Source organism: Chelonoidis abingdonii, chromosome 2, assembly GCF_003597395.2.
Source record: "Chelonoidis abingdonii isolate Lonesome George chromosome 2, CheloAbing_2.0, whole genome shotgun sequence".
Lineage (NCBI taxonomy): Eukaryota > Metazoa > Chordata > Testudines > Testudinidae > Chelonoidis > Chelonoidis abingdonii.
This window is the reverse complement of record NC_133770.1, coordinates 188,013,921-188,019,519: the sequence shown is the minus strand read 5'-3', so window position 1 is coordinate 188,019,519 and position 5,599 is coordinate 188,013,921. Positions and strand designations below refer to the sequence as shown.

The 5,599-nt window shown below is 48.3% G+C and overlaps 1 pseudogene; it reads right to left on the bottom strand.

The window, feature by feature from the left end:
• Nucleotides 1-662: 662 nt before the first annotated feature.
• Nucleotides 663-2,474, bottom strand: LOC142046430 (uncharacterized; annotated as a pseudogene).
• Nucleotides 2,475-5,599: the final 3,125 nt, after the last annotated feature.

Sequence of the window (5,599 nt, the reverse complement as noted above, 5' to 3'; positions counted from 1 at the left end):
GATGTTTCACCAACATCAATGTGGGATGGCCAGGAAAGGTACATGACGCTCACATCTTCAGGAACTCTGGTCTGTTTCAAAAGCTGCAGGAAGGGACTTTCTTCCCAGACCAGAAAATAACCGTTGGGGATGTTGAAATGCCTAGTTATCCTTGGGGCCCAGCCTACCCCTTAATGCCATGGCTCATGAAGTCATACACAGGCAGCCTGAACAGTGGTCACAAGATGTTCAACTATAGGCTGAGCAGGTGCAGAATGATGGTAGAATGTGCATTTGGATGTTTAAAAGCACACTGACGCAGTTTACTGACTCGGATAGACCTTAGCGAAACCAGTATTCCCATTGTTATTACTGCTTGCTGTGCGCTCCACAATATTTGTGAGAGTAAGGGGGAGACGTTTATGGCAGGGTGGGAGGTTGAGGCAAATCGCCTGGCTACTGATTATGCGCAGCCAGACACAATCGCAGTTAGAAGAGCACAGGAGGGTGTGGTGCACATCAGAGAAGCTTTGAAAACCAGTTTCATGACTGGCCAGACTATGATGTGAAAGTTCTGTTTGTTTCTCCGTGCTGAATCCCCCCATCCCACCCTGGTTCACTCTACATGTAAGCTAGCCACCCTCCCCTCCCCCCTTCGATCACCATTTGCAGAGGCAGTAAAGTCATTTTTGCTTCACATTCATGCATTCTTTATTAATTCATCACACAAATAGGGGGATAACTGCCAAGGTATCCCAGGAGGAGTGGTGGAGGAGGGAAGCACCAGGTGGGGTGGGGTGATGAATGAGGGGAGGAGGGAAGGACAAGGACACACTGCACTTTAAAACTTCAAAACTTTAAAACTTATTCAAGGCCAGCCTTCTGTTGCTTGGGCAATCCTCTGGGATGGAGTGGCTGGGTGGTCAGAGCTCCCCTTCCCCCCCACTGCTTTCTTGAGAGTCTGAGTGAGGAGGCAATGGAACTTGGGGAGAAGAGCTGTTGGTTACACAGGAGCTGTAGCAGTGGTCTGTGCTCCTGCTGCCTTTCCTGCAGCTCAACCATATGCTGGAGCATATGAGTTTGATCTTCCAGCAGCCTGAGAATTGACTCTTGCCTTCTATCAGCAAGCTGACGCCACCTATCATCTTCAGCCTGCCACTTACTCTCTTCAGCCTGCCAACTCTCCTCACGTTCATATTGTGCTTTCCTGCACTCTGACATTGTCTGCCTCCACACATTCTACTGTGCTCTGTCACTGTGGGAGGACAGCAGGAGCTCAGAGAACATTTCGTCCCAAGTGCGTTTTTTTCGCCTTCTAATCTTCACCAGCCTTTGCGAAGGAGAAACATTTGTAGGTGGTGGAGGAAAAGGGAGAGTGGTTAAAAAGAGAAAAATGGGTACACTCTTTCATGTTAAACCTTGCTGTTCACATTACACAGCACATGTGTTTCATTACAAGGTCGCATTTTGCCTCTTGTATTGAGGGCCTGCCGATTTGGTGTGAGAGATCATTCACGCTTCACCCCTCCCCCTACCGCATGGCTAAAAGCGGGAAACATTTCTGTTCAGCCACAGCCAAACAGCTGAGCAGGAACAGGCATCTCTGAAAGTCCCCTTAATAAAAGCACCCTATTTCAACCAGGTGACCATGAATGATATCACTCGCCTGAGGATAACACAGCAAGATAAAGAACGGATGTTGTTTGAATGCCAGCAAACACTGCGACCATACGCTGCCATGCTTTGTTATGCAATGATTGCCGACTGCGTGCTACTGGCCTGTATAATACTTATGGAGATGTCCCTGGAGGATTTCCGCTCCATTCCCATACACATTAACAGACTTTTCCAGTAGCTGTACTGGCCACAAATGCCAGGGCAAATTAATCATTAAACACGCTTGCTTTTAAACCATGTGTAATATTTACAAAGGAACACTCACCAGAGGTCCCTTCTCCACCTTCAGGGTCCAGGAGCCCGCCTTGGGTGGGTTCGGGGATTACTGGCTCCAGGTCCAGGGTGAAAAACATATCTTGGCTGTTGGGGAAACCGGTTTCTCCATTTCCTTGCTGTGAGCTATCTTCAATCTCTTCATCATCATCTTCCTCGTCCCTAAAACCCGCTTCTGTGTTGCGTGATTCTCCATTGATGGAGTCAAAGCACAGGGTTGGGGTACTGGTGGCTGCACCCCCTAGCATGGCATGCAGCTCATCATAGAAGCGGCATGTTTGGTGCTCTGATCCGGAGTGGCCATTTTCCTCTCTGGTTTTGTGGTAGGCTTGCCTTAGCTCCTTAATTTTCACACGGCACTGCTGTGTATCCCTGTTATGGCCTCTGTCCTTCATGCCCTTTGAGACTTTTTCTAATGTTTTGGCATTTTGTTTACTGGAACAGAGTTGAGCTAGAATGGATTAATCTCCCTATAGGGCAAGCAGATCCCGTACCTCCCATTCGGTCCATGCTGGAGTTCTTTTGCGAGCCTGGGACATCATCATGGTCCTCTGCTGATGAGATCTGCACTCACCTGCACTTTGCCACGTTGGCCAAACAGGAAATGAGATTCAAAAGTTCGCGGGCCTTTTCCTGTCTACCTGGCCAGTGCATCTGAGTTGAGAGCGCTGTCCAGAGCGGTCACAATGGAGCATTCTGGGATAGCTCCTGGAGGCCAATACCATCAAATTGCATCCACACTACCCCAAATTCGACCTAGCAAGGCCGATTTCAGCACTAATCCCCTCATCGGAGATGGAGTAAAGAAATCAATTTAAAGAGCCCTTTAAGCCAAGAAAAAGGACTTTGTTGTGTGGACGGGTCCAGGCTTAAATTGAGATAACGCTGCTAAATTCAACCTAAAATCATAGTGTAGACCAGGCCTTAGGAAAGTAGTTGACACTGGCTCTGGTAGAAGGAACAGGACAGAAAATATAATTTCTTTTCAGGAGGGACCTAGACTGGTGAAAGACCTGAGGCTCAAGAATGCAAACTGTGGCTGGATGGTGGGAGACAACAGAACAACATCAGAACATTTCTTAGAACTCTGCCTGCCTGCCACATCACATGTAGTTAATAAAACAGAAGCTGGATCCAGCTGGACGCAAGGCCTTAGAGAGGGGGAAATGAAATATTGATGTGTAGACAGCAGGGGAAAGCTTGCAACACCCACTCACCTTTTTACAAAAAGTATTTACTAATGAAAATGCTATCCAAGTAAGTCTCTGGCTCTACAGAACTTAATTCGCTCCAAGCCTACCTGAAGCTGTGACACATCACAAGAAATAAGCAAAAATATACAAAAATCACGCTAGCAATGCCTACCACAACATGCTCTCTCTTCTTGCACACTTTCCCCGCTGAACTAGTAATGACATGTAGGGTGACCAGATGTCCTGATTTTATAGGGACAATCCCGATTTTGGGTCTTTTTCTTATATAGGATCCTATTACCCCCCATCCCCATCCCAATTTTTCACATTTGCTGCCTGGTCACCCTGATGACATGTGTTGGGATGTGTTGCTTGTCTTCACCCCCTACCTATCGCATTGCAAAAGTGAGATACAAAGGGAAGGAGAAGGATATTGTAACACCCTTTGTAAATGATGAATAGGGTGCCTGCTAGTGACATCTGAGCAAGTGAAAGAGAGGTGGAAACAATAGTTTGAGAGTCTTTAAATGAGACAAATCCCTGTAGGGCGGGGTTGCCAACACGTAATCCTAATGTGGCACCTGAAACTCACATACCAGAGGAGGAGATAAGAAATGCAGTCAAGGAAATGGAGAACGCAAAGCAGTTATACCTGATGAAGTGACAGTGGATCTGGTGAAAGTCCTGGGTCAGAGAGGCATAAAATGGATAAATAGAGTGGGTAAAGCTGTATGGTGCGACAAGAGAATCCCTGACAATTGGTGCAAGTCTATCCTGTCCCAATACATAGGAAAGGAAGCATGTATGAATGTAGGAACTACCGAGGGATAAAGTTACTGTTGCATGAGACAGGCACCAGAAGGAGAGGAGGGGCAAGCTTGTCCACTTTTACCAAGGGCCCCATCCTGTCTCTCCTCTTCCCCCTGAGGCCCCACCACTCATCCAGGCCAGTAGGTGGAGGGAGCCCAGCCGGGGAGCTCGGGCAGCTGCGAGGAGTTGCAAACCCTCTACCTGCCCGGAGTGCGGGGGCTGAGAGCAGCCCCTGACCTGTGTCCCCACCCTGCTGGGCCTCCCACTCAGGGCAGATGGGGAGTCTGCAGCTCCCCATAGCTGCCTATGTGGCTCTTACCATTGCTGCGCTGAGGCTCTGAGGCCCCACCCCTTCAGCCAGAGTTGGGTTGGGGCAGGAGCCACACGGGCAGCTGTAGGGACCTGTAGGCCCTCCATATGCCCTGGGCAGGAAGCCCAGGGGATGGAGACATGGGCTGGGGGCTGTGCTTGGCCCCCCTCTACCCTAGGCAGGTAGAGGGACTTGGGATCCTCAGCCCTGCTCCGACTTACAGCTTGGCTGGGGTTGGGGTCTCAGGGGTAAGAGGAAGGGTAAGGGCGAGGGCATGGAAGGGGCAGAGGCCCCTGGACCCCCTTTTTTGGGGAAGGCTCCACCGCCTCTGGCATGGGCTGAAGATTCTGGAATGTATCCTGGATGCTAGAATTCGGAGAGTGGTGGAACCCCTCCTCTAACGAATGGTGGAAACCCTCCTCGAACAAGAACAGTTTGGCTTTAGGAAAGGACGAGGAATCACAGATGCCATGTTTGTAATTTGGCAAGTGATAGAGAAGTGGCTAGAGGACCAACAGGAAAATTTCCATGCTTTTGTAGTCCTAGCCATATGAAAAAGTGGACAGAAGGATGCTCACACCAGTTCTCAGGAAATACAGAATGTCTGGGGATCTGATATGGATTTATGGTGAATTCACTATCTAGATCACCCAAAACAGTGATCTGTACATGTTTTGGAATGACAAGCTCCTCTGAAATGAAAGTTGGACTGCACTGGGAGTCAACCTCAGTCCACTTCAGTTTACCATATTGATAGACTATATCAGCAGGAAGATCCTACTGGGAAAAGGTGAGAAGCTGCTATATGCAGACAACATAGTTATAAAGGCCATCCTCAAAGGAAGACCTAGAGGAAACAGTAAACCAGTGGTATGACCAGCTAAATTGGCATGGGATGAAAGTGATTGTGGCTAAAACTACAGTCATGTGGGACAGAAAAGGTTCCACAGGTAAACTGGATATAAAGACTAATGGAGCACAACTAATTCAAACTGACTAGTTCAAGTAGCTTGGCAGCTAGGTCACAGGAGATGGTAAGCTGTGACATGAGATACAGTCCACATTAGGGAGTGCTAGAGAGCATGGAACAACAGCTCCAGGGCTGCATAGGACAAGTATATGCATGGAGACTGAAAGCCCCACTGTATAGAACAATGGTGTGCCTCACAATACAGAAGCTCTGGTGATAAAGCGATGGCAGGTTCATTGCCTTCAGGTGTTTTAGATGAAATATCTTCATGCTGTATGAGGAGTTACATGAAGAGACGGCTTTCGAAATGAAAGAATTAGCATGGAAGTCAAAGTCTGTAATGTGGCTGACAAAATCCAGGAAGCACGACTTCACTGATTTGGACAC